Raw genomic sequence first — 22,526 nt, 5'->3', positions numbered from 1 at the left:
ATTTCACTTAGACAGGACAAATTATGGGTCAAAAGTTTTGTGGGTGGGTTGGTGTCCTTATCCCTCCACTGGGAGTCCTGCCTGGCTACAGTAGGTAACTTCTTCAGGTTCCATGTCCCCACTGTTAGACATCTTGACTAAGGCTACTTTCATTGACTCTTGTGAGCACACCACCCCAATTAGGTCTCTGTCTCTTCTTAAATATCCCCCATCCCCCCTCATTCTTTGGGCTCTCTGGGTCTCTCTCCTGTCTTACCTGATCCTGCCTCCATTCCTCTCCCCCTCGCCTCCCCCACTGACTTCTCTCCCTCCCTCTGGATCTTAAGACTATTTTGTTTCTCCTTCTAAGTGTGATTGAAGCATCCTCCCTTGGGCCTTTCTTCTTGTTTAACTTCTTTGGGTCTGTGGGTTGTATGATGAATATTCTGAACTTTTTGGCTAATATCCACTTGTCAGTGAGTACATACCATGGGTGTCCTTTTAGCTCTGAGTTACCTCACTCAGGAGGATATTTTCTAATTCTATCCATTTGTCTGCAAAATTCATGATATGCTTTCTGATTTTGAACAAGACCCTCAGAACTTACACAGTTGTTGTGCATCTCTCAGTTTCCATGTGGGTCCCCCAGCAAATGAAATGCAGGTTCTCCCTAAAGCCTGACAGTGGTATCCATTTTCCAAAAGGACTGCCTTGTCTGACCTCAGTGAGAGAGGATGTTTCTATCCTAGCACAGACTTGATATGCCAGGGTAGGGGGAATATCCAGGAACGCCTCCTTTCAGAGGAGAAGGAGAGAACGGTGAAGGAGGGTTTCTCTGAGGAATAATCAAGAAGAGGACAGCATTTGATGTAAATAAATAAATTAATTAAAAAGAAAGTAGATTGAAAGTTATTTCTTTAATGGCTGGAGAGCTGGCTCAGTGGTTAAGAGAAATGGTTGTTAATACAGGAAGTATTGGTTTGTTCCCAACACTCTCATCACTGTGCTCAACTGATGCTTAACTCCAATTCTGGGAATCCAATGCCCTTTTCTGGGCTCCTTGGGCAGCAGACATGTATGTAATCTTGTCTATACATGAAGACACAATGTGAGATCACATATATACACACAGGCACAATACTCATGCACATAAGATAAAAAAATAAGTAATAAATGTTAAGGAACTTGTGTCTTTTAAAGATGTTAGTGTGTGTGTGTGTGTGTGTTTAGGTGTATACTTGCCATAGCGTGTGCAAGGGAGTCTTTTGAGAGCTGGCTTTGCCTTGTTCCTTGCTTAAGGCAGGTCTCCCTTGTTTCTGCTGTGCAGCAGACTCTAGGATTGATTGCCTGCAAAAATCCAGGTAATTTTATCTCTGCCCCTCATGTCTCTTCAGATGCCGAGGTTACAGATGCATGCCATTGCATCTGTCCTCTTTGTCTTTTAAATAGTTTCCAGTGATCAAACTCAAGTGCTCAGGTTTGTGTTATTCTTTCAGTAATCCTGTCAACCTGAAAAGTACGTTTCAACCTTGCTCATCATAAAAAATAAGTTAGTAGGGGCAACTATGTCTGTTAATTAGCTCAAAGTATATACTCCACAACGTATATGTATTTCAAACATGTTATACTTTATAAACACATATAAATTTCACTTGCCAATTAAACTCACTGAGTTGAAATACTTCCAAGACACTACTCAATTGATCTGTCCCCAATGGCTACCTTTAATGGCCCTCTCACTTGGTGCTTCAGATTCAATAAGTGAATCTTTCCAAAAGGCTCGGCATCTGGGTTCATAGGGCCAGAAGTGCCAATAAATAGGATGAGCAGAGAAGTTGCCTTCATTGAGGGCAATGCAATGACACCACTGAGCATGACTGCCAGAATCTAATCTGTCTGGATGTGGATCTTGGCTACATCACTCATTACCTGGAAATTGTTGAATCTCTCTGGGACCAAGTGGCCATAAAGGAGAATGGAGAATGTCCTTGCCTTTAACTAAAATATCCTTTGGAAAGCATCTCGCACAAAACATAGCCAAGACTTGCCAGGTGATGGTCCCAGCATTCTGAGTTCCATTTTATGTTGGTCAAGACCTTTTCCTGACCATGAACTAAACCTCACTTTCCCCACTTTGTCTCTATGCTCCTCCAAGAAGCATTATCTGACCCTTTCTTAAGACTGCAAGTTAGTGTGCCTTGTTCATCTGCTTAGAATCTCCCCTATTTCTGTATTTCTGTATTCAACCTGTATTTCTGGCTTAGGGAATATTGACACCCCCTCCCCATCTCTTATATGATTAGAAACTAAGTCTAATTCTTTGCCTTTGACAGGAGCTGTTTGAACACGAGAATGTGCCTACTGTTCACAAATAAACTTCTGCACTCGGCACCAAAAAACACAAGGCCTTTTCTTTTGCAGCTTGGTTTCAGCTGCTTGTCTCCTGCCTCCAGAATGTCATTGTTATGACAAAGTTTGTCCTTATGTTAGTTAAACCTGGTAGAATGGCTCTTCCCTTATGAACATACATGCATGCACTAGCATACAGTTGCTTGGAATACACTTGCTTTCAGTGTGCACATTTCTGAGTGTCTGGGAGGACACACTTCTAAGGGGGAACTACTTAAGGGTAAGTACCCCTTCTGGTTGAATAGGCATTGCTAGGTGCTCAGAAATCTGCAGCCACAAATCATGTTACCATGCGAATCTATGCAGACTCTGAGTCATCAAGTTACAGTCTCTCTCGCTTTCAACATTTTGCAAATCTGATGATGGCATATATATGTCATTATTGTTTGAGCTTTTGGATTATTAGTAAGGTTCAACACTTTTATATTTGTTTCTATATATCCCTTATACATGTTTCCTATTCTGTAAATTATGTTTCAGTTGGGCTATGCCCCACTTTAGTCTTGATTGAATGGTATTCGTTATATGTATTCTGGATATATAAGAACAAAAACATATATGTGTGCCTATATGTTCTGGATCAATTTTATCATGGTAATCTTTCCAATCTATGTGCTGCATTTTCATTTGCTTCATTGTATCTTTGTAGGAGAGTGTTGTATTTCACAAGGTCAAATATATTATGTTTTTCTTTGTAGTTTGAACTTCTTGTGTGATTCACACTATTGGAGACTGTGTACCTTTAATAACTGGGAAGCACAGGAAATATGGGGGAAAAGTGAATCTTTTGCATAGGAGAATTACGACAGGGGTTCCCTTGGAAGGAATGACTCTAAAGTTCTCACTTCAACTCTTTGTAGCAAAACTGCAAGCAAATGCATAGGGAGGGAGGGACCCAATACTCTTGTTTTCTTAAGCAGTCACATCTTGAGTAGCTTACTCACAGTAGTCACTGTGAGTAGCTTACTCACAGTATGATATGATCAAAATCAGGAGGTGGGCCTTCATTCAACCTACATAATTTATTCAGATTGTATCACCAGTCCTTGCCAGTTTGGATGTCTCTGTCTTTATAGTGAGCCTCCTGCATCTTAATCACTGGCATAGACCTCTGTAGTCAAATCACAGAGTTATTTCATGACCACAGGCCCTGGATGCTGCCCAATTGTAGCCTACAATTTTGTTGCAAGTCTGTCAAGGCATTGCTGCTAAAACCCAATTCTATTTTTGGTGACTTTAAAACAGTGTTTAGCTTTAGTTTTTAAATAGTCAACATCTTTTGTATTCATGAAATATTAGTATTAGGTTTCCTAGGGTTACTCAAATGCCTAAATGCTGAAGAATTCTCTTTTTATAAGATGGTGTAGTATTGACATGGAACCAACATATATTTCTTATATACTCTGACATCTCTGGATGGCTTCAACTACTTAATATAATGCACACACTATGTATTAATTTTTAAATGTGTTTCTTGGAGAATAATAGGCAATCTGTACATTTTCAGCACAAACAAAAGTGTTCAAATATTTTAAGCCCCAATTAGTTGAATCTCTGTGTACTGGCAAATATTTCTATTCTTGTTATACAGTACCTGATACACGCTGCTTAAAGGAGGAGAAGTTTCTCTTGGCTCACACTTAGAGAGTCGCAGTCCTTTGTGGTGAGGAAAGTATGGCAGATAGGGTTTTCATTACATAGCTCTTATGTTACTTAACAACAGATGGGAAACAGAGACACAGGGCTGGAGGTGAAGCTATCGTAGAACCCAGAAGCCCTGTTCTTCGGGCCCCATGTTTGTCACCTAGCTATTATGTCCAAAAGACTCTGCAGCTTTTCTAAGCAACTCTACTAGTTAAAGATCACGTGTTAAGATACAAAAGTCTCTCTGTGTGTGTGGGATAATTCATATTTACGGCATAGCACCATGGGTTTGGACATTGTCATTATGGAGGAGTGACAATACATACTGCAATGCAAAGCCAAATGAACATGGCCTCTGGAATCTGGTGTGGCTGTGTTTGCAACACTGAAGGATGACCTTGAGTCACTTTTTTCTAGCCTTGTTGATGAGGAAATGGGAGAGGCAGTACTTGAAACACCATGCAGCCTTGCTGAACAACAAGCAACATGTGTCTTGAGAGTGATACTACAGTCAAGGTTTTCTCCTCAGACACCAACCTCGTTACTCCGATTTGCTTCCATAGAAGGAGGAATAGGAATTGCTGATGCTTTTGTCCCTACTTGCCACCTTAGCTTATGGTGCAATCTATTTTGTCAACTCTTTAGTTCCTTTATGTCTTCTCCCTTCAATTTCCTCCCGAGTAGGAGGAGTACCTGTCTCAGAAGCTTCCTAAGTCCACCACCTGGGCCTCACTTCTCTCCTTTCTTAGTGTCTCACACATTTTCTGTTTCATCTGCAGTTTACAGGGAAGCTGCTGGCCTTGGCTGCCTGGCTGCCTGGGAAAATCCTCTCTGTGCCTGCAGTGACATGCTGGGCGCCCTTTTAAGAGGATTGCCACAGAGGTGGGATGGCTCCTGATCCAAGCATAGGAGACTAAGTAAGGAGAGTCCACTGCATTCTTCCAGGGGAAGAAGCTATTCTGGGAAACAACCACTCCAGTCATCTCATTAGCATAATCTCAGGAATTAATGGCTTGATTGATGTCCTACGTTTCCCTGCAGTTTTCTATAAATGATAACGTATTAAAACGAGATGGAGGAAAGAAAACATGACACGACATATATTATTTAGGTGTTTGCAGAGAGGTTGACACACAAACACACACAATTTATCAACAGTCGTTTTTTGCATGGTGTTCTGAGCCTGCAGCCGCCAAGAAGTGGAATTAATTTCATAGCAGGTGATTCTAGACTATTTCACATGGGCCATCTGTCGCTTCTTCATTTACCTCTCTGCTGTTACAATAATTAATCATTTCAGGCATAGGCTTGGCACAGGAAACTCTACCCTGGCTGAGAGCGCTACAAGAGGGAATAGCATTGAATCGCTTGTTCTGAAGCTCTGGGTTTCTGTGAAGCAAGGATGTTCACATTTTTTTCTCACTTACTTTTGTGTCTGATGCCAGTGTCTCAGGAGTTGGGGGTAGCTTCATAGAGTATTGCTGCAATGATACATGTTCTTTTTTGTGCAGCAAAAGAAACTGAATTCTGGGAAGTTTCATCAAATGCTTGTTTTTGCATAACTAACGGAAGAGAATAGGGACCCAAACTCAGGTTGATCAAATTTTCAAGCCTTAGTCTTCTGATAGGTTTTGAACCTGAAGTCCCCAACAGGATCATATTTTGAGTTTCTTTAGTTACTCTCCCCCTCCACCACACCCCAATTTGACAAAGTACTTGGCAAAAGCAATTTAAGGAAGGAAAGGTTTGTTTTAGTTCATGGATTGAGGGTACAGACCATCTTGGCAGGAAAGACATGACCATGGAGGTATGAGGAAGACAACCACATCTGTCCACAATCAGGAAGCAATGAGTGATAAATGTTGATGCACAGTTTGCTGCCTCCTCACCCCCCTGCCTCCTTTTTGTTCAGTTCAGGAGCTGGGACCATGGGATGATGCCAATCACATTCAGGGTCCATCCACCTTTCTTTGTTAACCTCTATAGTAATGGCCTAGAAGTTTGTAAGTTTTAAATCTAGTTGTGATGATTTGAATGAGAATGGCCCCCCATAGGCACACATATTTGAATGCGTGGTCCCAAGTTGGTGAAACTATTTAAAAATTTAGAGATGAGGCCTTGAAAAGGAATGGACTTTGAAGTGTCAAAAGCTCATTCGATTACCAGTTATAGCTCCTCCCACCTCTTGCTTCACAGATCAGATATAAGCTCTCAGGTATTTCTCCAGTGTTATGACTGCCTCTGTCTGCCTGCCGCCGTGCTCCCCACCAAAATGGGCATGAACTCATCCTCTGGAACTGTTAGCTCCCATAAGCTATTTCTTCTATAAGTTACCTTGTTCACGGTACATTTTCATAGCAATAGGAAAGTAACCAAGTCGGAAGCAAAGACGAAAGTAAAGATTAAACATCACCAAATGCTTGGCCCCCAAGTCGCAGTGCTCTTTTTGAAGGCTGGGAAGCTTTTAAGATGTAGGTTTTAACAAGCAGAAGTGTTTTGTTCAAGTCTCATTCTTGCTTTGGTCTGTGCTACATAAATAGCTGCTGCCTCATATTTGTTTGCTACAGGTGAGCTGTTTCCATGGCCATGTCTTTTCTATCATGAAAGATTAAAATCTCCATGAAAACACAAGCCAATACAAACTTTAAAGTGTTTCTGTCAGGCATTTTGTCTCAGCAATGAAGAAAGTCTTAATTTGAAGGATGTCTGTAGGCATATACTTTTAACAACCTACTTTAATAACGGTTCAACCTCTCTTATAGCCCATGACCCACCAAAGGTAGTGGAAAAGAAAGATGATTAGGATATGGGGGGAAGTGGACCTGTTTAGAAATAGTTCTTTGGGGGATGATTCCAGTCTTTATTGTTCTCAGTTCAGTCCACTAGCAAACAGCACACACAAATCAGCAAGGCCAGTTTAATCCAAGTTTAATGAAACCTCGAGACTCACCAATCAGCCTGAGTCCATGGAAGTGGCAAGAAGTCACAGAAATCTCACAGGAAGTTCTTTGGTGAGTTTCTCTTTATGAACTCACCATAAGCAAAGCTCAGCAACATAATGCAAGGGAAACCAATATATGCCTGTTGTCAGTGAAGACTAATGATGTGGAGCAAAGTGAAGCAGTGCATGAGCTCCCATTGTCTGTGGAGTCATATTTCTATTCTTTCTAAACATCATGTGTCTTTCACATGTTTGCTATAGCAAAACATCCTTTCACCCGTGTCTGCTTCAGCAAAATGTTCTTTCACAAGTCAACTTTAGCAAAACTTTCTTTCACCCGTCTGCTTCAGCTAAACACCATTATAACCTGAGTCTCCAAAGAAACCAGAAATTTCCACTTTAAAAGTCTTCCACAGAGGAAAATGAATTTCACTAGAAACAAGAGGACATCGAGGCAGATTCTACAAGTCTTTCACTTAATAGTCTAGAAGCCAAAACATCGTCATGAAGGCATGTGAGTCACTGTTCCACTGTGCTTGGTGAAATGGTGGGAGGAAGAAAGGGCCAGGGTAGCTTCTTGACTGAGACACATTCATCTACTAGAATGTATTCATGCATTTATTAATGATGCATACTTATAGACTGATTAATTGGCTTACGCCAGACATAGGGCCAAATGCCAAAGACATTATGGGGAAGTTCTTGCACTCACATGGCACTGATGCTTTGGTAGGAAGATATGAAATGAATTGTTAAACAGATTAAAGTTGAGATATGTGCTACATGAGAAACAAAGAGAAGAGGTGGAGGAAGTTTGGTTGCTGTTGTCCCTTCCGCCCATGCACAGACATGTGCATATGGGATAGTCCCAGAGGAGGAGGCTATGTTATGATTTGGATGTAAAATGTATACTGTATGCTCATGTGTTTGAATACCCAGTCCCCAACTAGTGGCATTGTTTTGGGAAGTTGTAGAGCCTTTGGGGTCTGAGACCTTGCTAGAGGAAGTGGATGTGTGGGGCCAAGCCTCAGGGTTTGTTATCAGGTCCTAAATCCTGTCCCACCTCTGCTTCACAATCAGTCCAGACTTGAACAAGAAGCTTCATCTCTTGACAGTATGCCTTCTCTCTCATGATGAGATATACCCACGTAACGGGATCCAAAATAAATCCTTGATCTCTAAGTTGCTTTTTCTCAGTCATTTGGTCACAATAATGAAAATAAATAATGCATTTTAAAAGACTAAATACGGAATTGTCCTTGCAGGATGGAGCTGAGCACATGACACGTAGGAAGAAGGGAGTCTGACACAGAAGGCCCTACATAGAGTAAAGCTCTGAACTGTAAAGACCAGCATGGCAGGGATGATATAGGCCAGCAGAATTTGGCAAGGAAGGCATGAGAAAGAAACATGAAGCGTTGTTCCATACTTCCCCATGGGACATGGTAGAAAGCTAACTGTGAAAAACAGAGAACTACTGAAGGGGGGTTAAGAGAATCTAATAAGTGTTTTGTAATTTCCATTTTCAAGATGTAGAAACTGAGATACAGAGAAATGGTGGAACCTTCTGAGATCCCAACATAGTTAGATGTCAGAGAAACTCCAAGTTCTGAGGCCAATGTTCTAAACCAGGGGTCAGCAATTCATGACCAAAGGACCAGTTCAAGCCTCTTGTTTTCCTTTTAAACATGGAGTGCCACTGGAAGATGTACCTTCTGTGTCTGCTTATTTCTGCCTTGTATGACTCATTCCTACATAAGGAATTGGCTCCTTTATAGACAACTCATGGCCTGTGGGCCCCAAACATTCTCTATCTTGCACTTTCATAAAACCTACTGTCTCTTGCAATTTCATAAAACCTACTGTCTTCTGCACTAGTTTGTGAAATCCAGGTAGGAACTCATCATGTCCATTGGCTCCTATTTTCGTCCATGGCCAAGCAGTGACTGGTATTTACCTTGAATTCAATCAGCACCTGGAGATGAATAAAGAGTGGGAGGGGTTTTACAGAATACACAAGTGAATGGGTTGCAAATTGATCAGGTAGGGTCAACTAGGGACAAGAGAAATAGGGAGATGTGCACAGGGTATACTCACAATGAAGTAATTGACCCAGCTGGACAAGAAAGCAGGGCATGAAGAAGATAGGAGCAGGTGTCACACTAGAGTTCCCTTGGGGGTTGATTTTGAAGAGCTTTGGACGCCGCCATCATTAAATGCTCAGGACCTTTAAGTGGCTGAGTTAGCAGTCAGAGAGGCACTGAAAGAGACCTGCTTTTCCAAGATGAGGATTGTAATTGGTTATTGATGTCCTATTTGTATGCTAATGCTGCTCAATAAAACAGCTAAACCATAATTAACGTTCCAGCTTCCTTTCAGGAAAGAAAAAAAAAAGATAGACGCCCACAGAAAGGTCAATAGATTTCATATAGTAAATTATTAAATAATGGGAAACACAGGAAGTCAATTTCTGAACTATAATCTTTTCAAGTTTTATTAACTATCATTTGTTACATGTGCCGACAGCATTTGCATTCTGCTTCTGCCATTTTCTTGCAAACTCTGGAATTTTTGGATTGAGAGTCTGTGTTGAATGGCAGAAAGTATTGTTTGTCAGAGTTCCTAGGTTTAAGAATGAAGAGTGTTATCTGACGTTGTGTCAGTGTTCAGTCAATCCAGACAGTGGTACTCTGGCAGATGATATATTCTATAGAAAATAGTATGAGCCATGTTAAGCTGGCAGTTATAAATAGCCTTGTAATGTTGATAGTCCCCAGGTCTCTTCCTATGGAAAATCCTCATTTCTGTTATGAAAATTCTGTCAGTAGAAAGATCTTGCTTGGGAGACCTGTGAGTGACTATGGGATGCCCATGATGGACTTAGAGCTGTGAGAGAAGACTGAGATTGAGTCCTAGTTTCCTTGTTGGTAGCTGTTAACTTTATAGTTAGCTCTCCTGTGTCTCATTTTCCTCTCTTAGGAAGTGAGACATCAGCAGTATTTACTATGCAAAGGCCTGAAGGCTAAATAGGACAAGGTATGCTTCATTCTGGTTTTTCTATCTGCTTCTGCAGCTAACCCTGTGCCACAGCTCTCCATACCCCCTGCCAGGAGAGAGTGGTCTCCTAGGAGTGCTGAGACACCTGTGAGCACAGGTGAGACCACAACTTCTGCTCAAATTCCTGACCCAAGATGAATCTGCCCAGAGCCATCAGGACACAGGAACCAAGGAACAGCCAGGGAAAGTATCCTTCCAGTTTCCATCTGCACCCATAGCTGATCCTGTGCCACAGTTCTCCACACCCTGGAGAAAGCTAGTCTCTGACACACAGGCTTACAGGAGGGATAAGCAGACAGAGAGAGCAAGACCAGCTAACACCACAGATAACAAGATGGCAAGAGGCAAGGACAAGAACATAAGCAACAGAAACCAGGGCTACTTGGCATCATCAGAACCCAATTCTCCTACCACAGCAAGTCCTGGATATCCCATTACACTGGGAAAGCAAGACTCTGATTTAAAATTATATCTCATGATGATGATAGACGGCTTTAAGAAGGATTTAAATAACTCTCTTAAAGAAATACAGGAGAACACAGGTAAACAGGTAGAAGTCCTTAAAGAGGACACACAAAAATTCCTTAAAGAATTACAGGAAAACACAACTAAACAGGTAAAGAAATTGAACAAAACCATCCAGGACTAAAAATGAAAATAGAAACAATAAAAAAATCACAAAGGGAGACAACCCTGGAGATAGAAAACCTAGGAAAGAGATTAGGAAGCATCATCAACAGAATACAAGAGATGGAAGACAGAATCTCCAGTGCAGAAGATACCATAGAAAACACTGACACAAAGTCAAAGAAAATGCAAAATGCCAAAGTTCCTAACCCAAAACATCCAGGAAAGCCAGGACACAATGAAAAGACCAAACCTAACGATAATAGGTATAGAAGAGATTGAAAATTCCCAACCAGTAAATATCTTCAACAAAATTATAGAAGAAAACTTCCCTAACCTAAAGAAAAGATGCCATGAACATACAAGAAGCCTACAGAACTCTAAATAGACTGGACCAGACTGGACCTCCTGTCACATAATAATCAAAACTTCTAAATGCACTAAACAAAGAAAGAATATTAAAAGCAGTAAGGGAAAAGGGTCAAGGAACATATAAAGGCAGATCTATCAGAATTACACCAGACTTTTCACTAGAGACTACGAAAGCTAGATCATATTGGGAAGATGTCATACAGACTCTTTTTTTTTTTAATACTTTTTATTAGGTATTTTCCTCATTTACATTTCCAATGCTATCCCAAAAGTCCCCCATACCCTCCCACCCACGCCCCTACCCACCCACTCCCACTTTTTGGCCCTGGCGTTCTCCTGTAATGGGGCATATAAAGTTTGCAAGTCCAATGGGCCTCTCTTTCCAATGATGGCTGACTAGGCCATCTTTTGATATATATGCAGTGCAGCTAGAGTCAAGAGCTCCAGGGTACTGGTTAGTTCATAATGTTGTTCTACCTATAGGATTGCAGATCCCTTTAGCTCCTTGGGTACTTTCTCTAGCTTCTCCATTGGGGGCCCTGTGATTCATCCAATAGCTGACTGTGAGCATCCACTTCTGTCATACAGACTCTTAAGAGAACAAAAATGCCAGCCCAAGTTACTATACCCAGCAAAGCTCTCTATTACTGTAGATGGAGAAACCAAGATATTCCATGACAATACCAAGTTTACACAATATCTGTCTACAAATCTAGCCCTATAAAGGATAGTAGATGGAAAACTCCATCACAAGGAGGGAAACTACACCCTCAAAAAAGCAAGAAAGTAATCTTTCAACAAATCCAAAAGAAGAGAGCCCTAGCCACCATTTACAAGAACTAATTATTTATTTGCTGTTTGCCTACTGTTTATTAGGGAGTAAGGTGGTCAGCGCAGAGGGAGAAAGGAAACCGGTTAACACTGTTCAGCAACTAGTGGGTCTGCAGTTAAACACTTCAGCGATGAGGAACAGGGTCAGTTCTAAAGTTGTTCTCCACAAAAAGATCACAGGTCTGAGCTTTGCATTTTTATCATGGTTCTACTAAGGATGCAATTTCAATGCATTATATGGTACTAGTTTATTCTTTTGTGTTTGTATTTGTGAAGGTTAGTCTTGGTTGCCCAGCTAGGAGGGTCCATGAGGCCATTTCCAGGGAGAACTAACTGAGAAGGCAAAGTCTTTCCCTACAATGGGCTGCATCCTTTCAAATCTGCTCAGGTCTAAAGGGGTCTGGGGAAAAGCTGTGCAGCCCACCTGCCTGTCTCCGGTTTTGGTTGTTGAGTGTGTCTGATCTGTCTTACTGCCTGTCTTTGGAGCCATCAGAACCCAACTCCTTTGGGTTCAAGCATGGACTTTCCAAGAATCCTCCAGGGCTCTCCAGATTGTGACTGCTAGCAAGTTCCCTTTTCTGGTCTAAGCAGATATTGGGTTCTCAGCTCCTCTAGTGTGCAAGTGCCCACTTTTAAATGGCCTAGTGTTTTGGCGAATATTAAGAAAGGAACCAGCACGTTCCTGCTCTTGTGAAGGCAACTCTCTGCCCCAGCGACCTGGCCGGCCATGCACTGGCGGGCAATGGCCAATCTGTTTTTATCTCGTGGAGGCTCTTGACACAGAATTCCACAACCTCTCCACCCCGCTCACTAGGTTCCCACTGGCAGATGTTACCACGCTAACTCCGTGCTTCAAATGCCTCACTGCCTTTGTGGTGCACATCAGGCAAACCCATGCTTTGTTGTTGTACCTTTCTCTCTTGAACCCAGACTAGCTGCCATGTGAAGGAAAATGCAACACAAACTTAGTTCAGAAACAATGGTAACTCAATAGCTGGGCACAACAACTAAAAACCTGAGTTGTAAGCCCTATTAAATCTAAATCCTGGTGGATCCACCATTGAAACTGGGAGACACTTGTAAGTACATCTTGTTCTCACGCTATCCCTGTCCAAAAGGACCTAATTCTCTCCTGCTTCCTCTCTTCCACTCTCAACCTGGAAGTCCTGCCTACTTGCCCAGTGATTGGCTCCTTTATTCATTAGGGGATTCGATCACAAGAAGTCACCTGAATATGACTCACTCCTTGTCAGCAACCCCTCCCAGGAGAGTGGAATTAGCATCAACAAACACAGTACCAGGCCCATCCATAACAGTCTAGCCCCTATTGTATAATCCATTTAATAAATCCCTTTTAATAGCATATATTCATTCTATCAGTTCCTATACATAGCCCTAATCCTGAGTCTAAGACAAAGATAATATACGCGACACCCAAGGTCCCTCTCTCCAAGACTCGTAGCCTTAAATAGAATAATTCATTGCTTAGCAAAGCAGTGGTTGGTGGTTGACATTCAAAGCATACATTTAAGTGTTGAAAATCATATAGCATGTTACAATCACACAGAACCCTAGCATTTTAACATCACAACTCTAATGCTTTATGTGTGATTATTCCTGTCATTTTTCCCCTCCCTGTCATGTTTTCAAGGGCAATTTTAACTGTGATGCCAATCAAATTGCACATAATTTATGAGCACATGTGTGTAGAATCAGATATTAATCATAATATCAATCCATACTACACTCTCATTGTTGTTCCATGCCCACAGGACCTTGTGTCCTTGTGCTCTGCATTTCAAATTCAATGCTACAGAAATGCTCAGAACGGCTGCTTATTTTTAATAGATGCTTTTAGAGTCATCATTGTTGTATGCATGAATGAGCTATCTAGGTTTTCACTTGGTCATGTGCATTATAGAGTTACTTATTTCCTATCACCTAAACTTTTACCTGGGGTAGTAGGGGACTGGAAGAGTTTAAGAAGGCAACATTGTGGCTGGGCATTCATACTACTGCTCTTCGCCAGAGCCATGAAAACAAAATAAAACAAAAACAAAAATAGCACATTGGAGAAGAGAGGCTGGTAACTTTCCTCAAACAGACCACAATCACTCTGCCCATTCTGATATGTTTGGCTTTTGTGGCTGACCTCTTTACCAATTTAGATGTTATATATGCGTATCCAGTGGTAGAGAGGATACTGTAACCATCGTTTAGAATGCTCATCTTGAAAAATTGGCAACTTTAGAACAGTCTTAGGTTTATAGAATAATTGAGCAGAAAGTTGAGTTTCATATATATATATATATATATATACATATATATATATATTAGGTATTTTCTTCATTTACATTTCAAATGCTATCACAAAAGTCCCCTATACCCCTCACCCCCACTCCCCTACCCACCCACTCCCACATCTTGGCCCTGGCGTTCCCCTGTACTGGGGTATATAAAGTGAAAGTTGAGTTTCTTATACGAGTCTCCAGTACCAAGGTTTCCTTTGTTAAGTTCATGCATTGGTAGAGTGGTAAATATGTCATATTTGATGGATATATATTGACATTATTACTTGAACTCTGGAGTTTGTGTTAAGGTGGTTCAGTCTCAGCCTTGTACATTTTACAGCTTTTGACAAAGGTAGGGTGTGATATGTGTCTACCACTTCAGAATCACACCAGTTTCACATTAAAATTGCTCTGTGCTCACAAATTGTTTTTCCGATACCAAATGACCAGCTCTGAACACATATGTACAATTAACATTATAGAGACTGAAAAGATTGCATTTAGGGTTATATGACATGTACTTAGAAATATATGTGAACACATTAGTGTAAAAACAATTAAGAAGAAAGAGGCCATACATTTGAAAGAGAGCAAGGACAGGTATATGGGAAGATTTGAAGGGAAGAAAAGTAAGGCGGAAATGATGTACTCAGCTATTAAAAAGAATGAATTTATGAAATTCCTAGCCAAATGGATGGACCTGGAGGGCATCATCCTGAGTGAGGTAACACATTCACAAAGGAACTCACACAATATGTACTCACTGATAAGTGGACATTAGCCCAAAACCTAGGATACCCAAGATATAAGATACAATTTCCTAAACACATGAAACTCAAGAAAAATGAAGACTGAAGTGTGGACACTATGCCCCTCCTTAGAAGTGGGAACAAAACACCCATGGAAGGAGTTACAGAGACAAAGTTTGGAGCTGAGATGAAAGGATGGACCATGTAGAGACTGCCATATCCAGGGATCCACCCCATAATCAGCATCCAAACGCTGACACCATTGCATACACTAGCAAGATTTTATCGAAAGGACCCAGATGTAGCTGTCTCTTGTGAGACTATGCCGGGGCCTAGCAAACACAGAAGTGGATGCTCACAGTCAGCTAATGGATGGATCACAGGGCTCCCAATGGAGGAGCTAGAGAAAGTAGCCAAGGAGCTAAAGGGATCTGCAACCCTATAGGTGGAACAACATTATGAACTAACCAGTACCCCGGAGCTCTTGACTCTAGCTGCATATGTATCAAAAGATGGCCTAGTCGGCCATCACTGGAAAGAGAGGCCCATTGGACATGCAAACTTTATATGCCCCAGTACAGGGGAACGCCAGGGCCAAAAAGGGGAAGTGGGTGGGTAGGGGAGTGGGGGTGGGTGGGTATGGGGGACTTTTGGTATAGCATTGGAAATGTAAATGAGCTAAATACCTAATAAAAAATGGAAAAAAAATAAAATAAGGACACATTTAAAGAAAGATAAATAAACTTTATCTCATCTTAATTATGGCTATTGCTTTTACATATGAAGTACTTAAAATGTTTTTATGCAATCTTTGGTCAGGTTATTAGTAAGGCACAGAAATTTTTGTCCCCTCAGTTCTCTTACCTGTTTCTCACCATCAAGCCTGCCTGCAATTCTAGTTCCGGAGTTCCTTCAGCTGCTCTCTTTTGCTCAGTGTACCTTCTTCCTTATCATTGTTCGAGTATTGTTGGAATATTTCAATCATGTTACTGATGCTTTCTAGCAGAGTGTACATCTTTTAGTAGTATATATGCACCTATAAAAGTGAAACAAAATTCATTTCCTTTTTGCTTTTATTTTATAGGTTGTATTCATTATTGCAATGCCTTTTTATATTTTAAACTCGTAGTATTTTTTAAAGTGTACATTTTAGAAATGAAACTTGCAATAGAACAACTTCTACAGTGTCTAAGAGTAAAACATCAAGTGATTTTGTCAACTGATACTACCTATTTTATGACTCTAAATATATATTCATAATACTAGCTTCTTAAACTCTTGTACTTCAGTTTGCTCTTGGCAAGAGTCCTTTTTGGTAAACCAGCTGTTCCTCATAGCAGGGTAATAAAAAGCTCTCTTGCTTATCTTCTCAATGATCAGAAAGCAGTAGGCATGTCAATAAATGTGTGTTATATTAGACTTACATAACAGGCAAAAGCAGAATACTATAGGTAACATAGTTGTCAAATATGACAAACTTCAGTTTGTCAAATATGAGTATAGTAGTCTAACATAAAGCCTTATAGACCTTGGAGCATTGGAAAAAGGAAATACGTATGCTGTCTTTTGATGTGATTTATTTGAGTATATAACTTAGCAAGTTTATGATTCCCCAGTGACAGAATTGAATTTAAGCCTTAGAGAGCAATCAAAATGATGGGGAAAAGAAACTGTACAATTAATGCAAGTTAAACTGAGAGATGCACAGGTAGAAGCCCTTCAAGACAAAACACAAAAATCCCTTAATAGAGGGCTTTAAGAAGGACATAAAGTGAGAGATATAAAGATTGCTTCAGTAGAACGATTTTGTAATTCGTGGACCATTGCTGCATTTGATTCTCAATGTGATGGAATGATGATGTCTATGAGAAAATATTCAAAAAGTGTGTTTATTAAAAATGTTACTTTGTTTAAAAAAATAAAACACAATCAGTAATTAAATCGAGTGAGATACAGAGAAAATATATTCCTTTGTGATCTGCTCATTTACCCGTCTCCTGCCCCTTCTTTTCACCACCCTTACAATGTCTGTCTTCCTGGAATGTGTTATATAATTTATATCATATGGTACATCGTCCTTTTGTTTGTTTCTCTCATTTAGCGGTCTGATTGCAAGACTCCTTCATACCTCATAGCTGAGTTGCTTTATTGCAGAATAAGAACTCATTGTCTGGCTTGACCACAATTGTTTTGCACATACATCTATTGACATCTCTGCTGCTTTTCTGTTTTAGTAGTTGTGAATAAAGCTGCTGCGGACCTATGTGCAGATTAAATTTTCAACTTAATCAGGGTCAAGTGTGATTCACGGGTTACATGCTAGAATTTTTTGCTATCTCGTGTTGTCTGTTTTTTTTGTTGTAATAGAGCCTCACTCTATATAGTGCTATAGTGCAGGTTTTCATTAAACATCTCAGGCTGGCCTTGAACTCATAGCAATCCTCCAGCCTCCCTCAGAATACAGGTATGAGCCACCATGCCCATTCAATAGCATTCTTTATTTACATATTTAAAAGTTTATTTGTTATGTGTGTGTGTGTGTGTGTGTGTGTGTGTGTGTGTGTGTGTGTGTGTGTAGATCAGAGGTTAACTTCCAAGACTCAGTTCTCTTCTTTTACCATGGTTTCTAAAGTTTGAACTCAGGTCATCCAGCTTGTGTGGCAGGGCAATCCCTTTTATCCACTAAGCTATCTCACCAGCCTGATACTGACTTTTCAAGTTCCCTCTACTCTTATAAAAGAACAGTTGGACCAGGAGTACTTCAAAGAGGAGCAAGGGGTGAATTGGGTATGATGTCATGTATAGTAATGCTAGCTCTTGGGAGGTAGGAGCAAGAGGAGTTTGAATCCAAACTCATTTCTGCATAATGAGGTTCTGTCTCAGAAAAGTAAAAGGGAATGTGCATGAGAGGCCAGTGACAGGGTTGAGTGTATTAACTCTGTCTCTGAAGAAGTAAAGAAGGAGAACACCCTGTATGAACTTCTGCATGGCTTTCCTGTCCTGACTCTTCCTGTACACATTGTCTGATACCTGGTCCTATCAATGAGCTTTGTCTGCTAAGACATCCCATATACCTCAACCTTACTCTGTAGACAAAGACCAGCCTTTATTATACATGAAACTCAAATGACAATTCATAAGCCTCCAAGTAGATCATGTTAAAGACATTCTTAAAGACATGAAGCTCATTTGTCATACTTTTTGGTTAATTTCAGAGAGAAGAATATAATCAATATCTTCATCATTTACCTTTAGCATCCATCAGTGTTTTGCCAGAATTAAAAAAAAAATTCCATCTCTCTGCTTTGGCTTCAGATGTAAACTTGATGTACTCCAGAGTTATTTGAGAAAATCTCAAATGAGATATTGTCTCAGTCAGACTGGCCTGTGAGTCTATCTCTGGTGCATTGTTCTGATAGCTAATGGATGAGGAGGAGTGCAGCTCACTGTGGGTGGCACCATCTATAGGGTTAGAGTTATGAGCTGTGTAAGAACACTAGCTGAGAAGAAGCTAGGCAGCACATCAGTATGTGGCTCTTCTTCATTGCTCCTGAGGATGTTTCAGCTTCAGTCTCTGCCCTGGCTTCCCTTTAAATAAGGCCTTTCCTCTCTTATGTTATTTTTAGTCATGGAGTTTATCACAATAACAGAGAAGCAAACTAAGCCATCATCATTCTTTATTCGACTCAGATGTTTTCAGGAATATTCCCATGTATCAGATTCCCATGTATTTTGATATTCACAATTGCTGCCTCTATCTACATATTGCTCTGAGTGAGTTATGCTCATGAATGTTTTCTGCCATGTGTTAATGATTGACTTCAAAGTGGATATCCACAAGAATGAAGCTCATTGCTACCCAGTGAAGGGTGTGTAACAGCTTCCTCCCCTTTCATAAGATCAGATAGAGATAGAAATAGAGATAGATAGATAGATAGATAGATAGATAGATAGATAGATAGATAGAGATTGAGTTTTTGGAACAGACAGATGGAGAATAAGGTTTAGGCTTTACTTATCTCTTAAAACTTTTCTCTTAAATTGGACCATCTAGTGATTGCCATATCCAAGGATCCATCCCATAATCAGCTTCCAAAAGCTGACACCATTGTACACACTAGCAAGATTTTGCTGAAAGGACCCAGATATGGCTGTCTCTTGTGAGACTATGCCGGGGCCTGGCAAACACAGAAGTGGATGCTCACAGTCAGCTATTGGATGGATCACAGGGCCCCCAATGGAGGAGCTAGAGAAAGTGCCTAAGGAGCTGAGGGGATTTGCAATCCTATAGGTGGAACAACAATATGAACTAACCAGTACTCCCTGGAGCTTGTGACTCTAGCTGCATATGTATCAAAAGATGGCCTAGTTGGCCATCAGTGGAAAGAGAGTCCCATTGGTCTTGCAAACTTTATATGCCTCAGTACAGGGGAATGCCAAGGCCAAGAAGTGGGAGTGGGTTGGTGGGGGAGTGGGTGGGGGAGCGTGTGGGGAACTTTTGGGATAGCATTGGAAATGTAAATGAAATAAATACCCAATTAAAAAATTATCAAATTTTCTCTAGTTTGGGTATGGATAGAGTATGTATGCCAACTGTTCATTTATTGGAAGCTGGAAGCTTGGTCCCCAATTTCATGAGGTGAGAGATGATGAGGTCTTTGGAGATGAAGTCTAGTGGAAGACATTTAGGTCTCTGGGGTGATGGCTTCATGTGTAGCTGATGTAATTCTGTAGGGACCCAGGTAGTGTGTGTGTGAGAGAGAGAGAGAGAGAGAGAGAGAGAGAGAGAGAGAGAGAGAGAGAGAGAGTGGAGAAGAGAGGGAGATATTTGCTGGGAACAGTTTTGACCTCTTTAACTCTCTGTATTTCTATATCATCTTCTGCCCCACTTTAGCTCTGTCTCGCCATGTCATCCCCTTTTTGCCTACAGTCCTGCCACTGTGATATTGTTTACTTGGAGATCCTTACCAGAGCAAAATGGAGACTGGTAGAACTATGGGCTAAACAAAACTCTTTACTAAGTGCCCAGCCATTTTATTGTAGTACTAGAAAGCACAACCATATAAACGTCTCTTTTTGCTCAGGGTAGAAAAAACCCCCATGGTCTTCAGAGGCAGCATGGAGAAATGGAGTTTATTACATGCATGGATACTCTTGTTTGGGACCTTTTCTTACATCTAGCAGCTGCTGAGTCCTTTCATGCCCACTGGAACAGAAGAGAGAATCTGTATAAACTGAGCAATTTTTATCACCTTCTCCTTATGACGAGAAACTAGAGAACTTGGAGACAATGCTTCTTATTACAAAACGTTCAGATTAATCTTTAGAAATGACTAAATTCCTAAATTAAGATGGGAAATACATTTATTGATTGACTGATTAGAGACAGGGTCTCATTCTGTATCCTTGGAGGACCTGAAACTCACTAAGTTGATGAGGATGGGCTTGAACTCATAAATTTATACCTACTCCTGCCTCCTGACTGCTGGGACTAGGTAAGCAATACCACATCTGGCCAAAGCTGCGTTTTGGCACGGTGCCACACTGCTTTTCAAAAGATCTGCCTGTATGTAAACTTCTGTCAACCAGGAGCGAAGTGCCCCAAGTTTCAAATTAGCCAAACTATGTAAATACGTGGGATAGTGTGTTTACCTTAATTGTTTCTTGGTAATAAACTGGCTGTGAAAAAAAAGTGTTGACTATTTCCTGGTAGAGAGTGCCAAATTCCAACGAGTCAAATTGGGCATTAGCATCCTTGTACAGCCAGCAGAGGCTGGCTGGATTGAATGTGGCTCCAGTTGGGAAGCATGAAATTACTGACTTTGTTTAAATCTAACTGCAATTTATCTGTAGGAACAGTGCTGAAAGGTGACATTTGTCTTGGTGAGTCCCCCATTCATTTTCAGAGCTGGAGTTCATCAGTCATGCAGCTCAAGTGCATGATACATGCAGATGAATATTTATTATGGATGATGGAGAGTCCTCCCGGCAATATAATACACTTCACTCACATGAAAAGGGAAGCCAAACAGATTTGTGATAGACTGCTTGTGTAGTGGACTGGCCTTTCACCTCCTCCTTTCAAGAGAACTTGGTGAAGCTGCCATCTCTGTTCAGGAAAGATCTTTATAACGCCCCTGTTTAAACTGGTTTTACAGTGTCATGATTCATTAAATTTAGTTTGGTAACATTCATCTGGAAAATACTTGCCATTTAAAAAAATCTCGTTCATTTATAGTTGATGAAGGAAATTAGTTATTTGTTTAGTTATTCAGATAATAGTTTTGAATCACATTGGTTATATGAATACAGTTGGTTGCTTGAATCTTTTTAAGTTAACATGCAGAGAAACAGATGTGGCTCCACTCACAGTGCTCCTGCTCTAGGAAAGACCTTAAAACAGAGCATACATTTCCAGCATCAATCTGTCACAAAGTTGAGCGCTTCTTTCTCTGGAAACTCAGGATCAAAGACAATGAAATGATAGGGAAAAAATACTCAGCGTGTCATGTTTTCTTTTTAATTTAGAAGTCGCTTTTCTTCCCAGGAGACGCCAGTCAAGAAATCACTAGAAAAATATCTTCCTGGTGTACAAGCTACCTTTTATTTTCTCTTGTTGACCGATGGGAATCTTGCTCATTAAAGTTGTATGGATGGATGTCTTTTCCTTTCCTCCTACTGTTTATTTATACATAAAAAATAGATGATCCCAAAGACTCAGGAACCAGGCTGCTACAGCAGCTGAAAACCTCCAAACACAGGCTTTTTTTTTTTTTTTTTTTCTTCAGACCTCTCAGGACTTTCTGGGCATATCTCACAGTGGAATCAAGTAGGTGTGTCTGGAGAAAGTGTAGACAAGACAGAGCATCTGTGGCAAAGGGATGTTACGATAAACCTTGCTCAAGAAGGTTTATTTGACCAATGAATAACCCTATGATCCAGTGTCTGAACACATGCCTGTCCCATTGGTTACTGAATGGCAGTCACTGGAGGGAGGCTGGGGATGGAGAGATTGAAACCAAAAGTATGGTCTTTGAGAAAGATTAACCTCAACTTGACCTCCATGGCTGATGGCTGAACGATGATTGGAGAGGGGGATATGCATATCTAAATTGCATTCTCTCTCTATTATAGTCTAACAGCATTAGTAAAATTGCACTTTGATAATTCATAAACATGAAAATGTGTCCATTTATCTCAGGCCGCACAATCCATTTAGCCCCTCATGGCTCCCCTTGCCAAATTATCATGGGCAGAAGGACTGAGCACTGAATTAGGGTTGATTCAAATTTTATTCTCTTGCTCCTCTCTCCCTTTCTCTCTTGACTACCTATTATCGTGTGTCCCTATGAAGCACGATTCTGTGTTCCTGCTGTGTGTTTAACATGGTGTAGTTTCTGGCTCACTTGTCACTGATGTTCTCAGGCAACTTATCTGAACTGAGACCTTTGGGGCTTGTCTTCCCTTCCATACCAAAAAAAAAAAAAAAAAAAAAGAAACCTGCTTCATTTGCAGACTTGTTAGGAAGCATAAAATCAAAGATATGTTGTAGGGCATGGAATGCTATAGGAACATAAAGATTTAGGTTTTGCTTGAGCTGTCATGGCAACTGGTACCTATGTTCTC

Source organism: Mus musculus, chromosome 15, assembly GCF_000001635.26.
Source record: "Mus musculus strain C57BL/6J chromosome 15, GRCm38.p6 C57BL/6J".
In the NCBI taxonomy this organism is placed as follows: domain Eukaryota; kingdom Metazoa; phylum Chordata; class Mammalia; order Rodentia; family Muridae; genus Mus; species Mus musculus.
The sequence above is the reverse complement of the archived record's forward strand: the minus strand, read 5'-3'. Positions refer to the sequence as shown.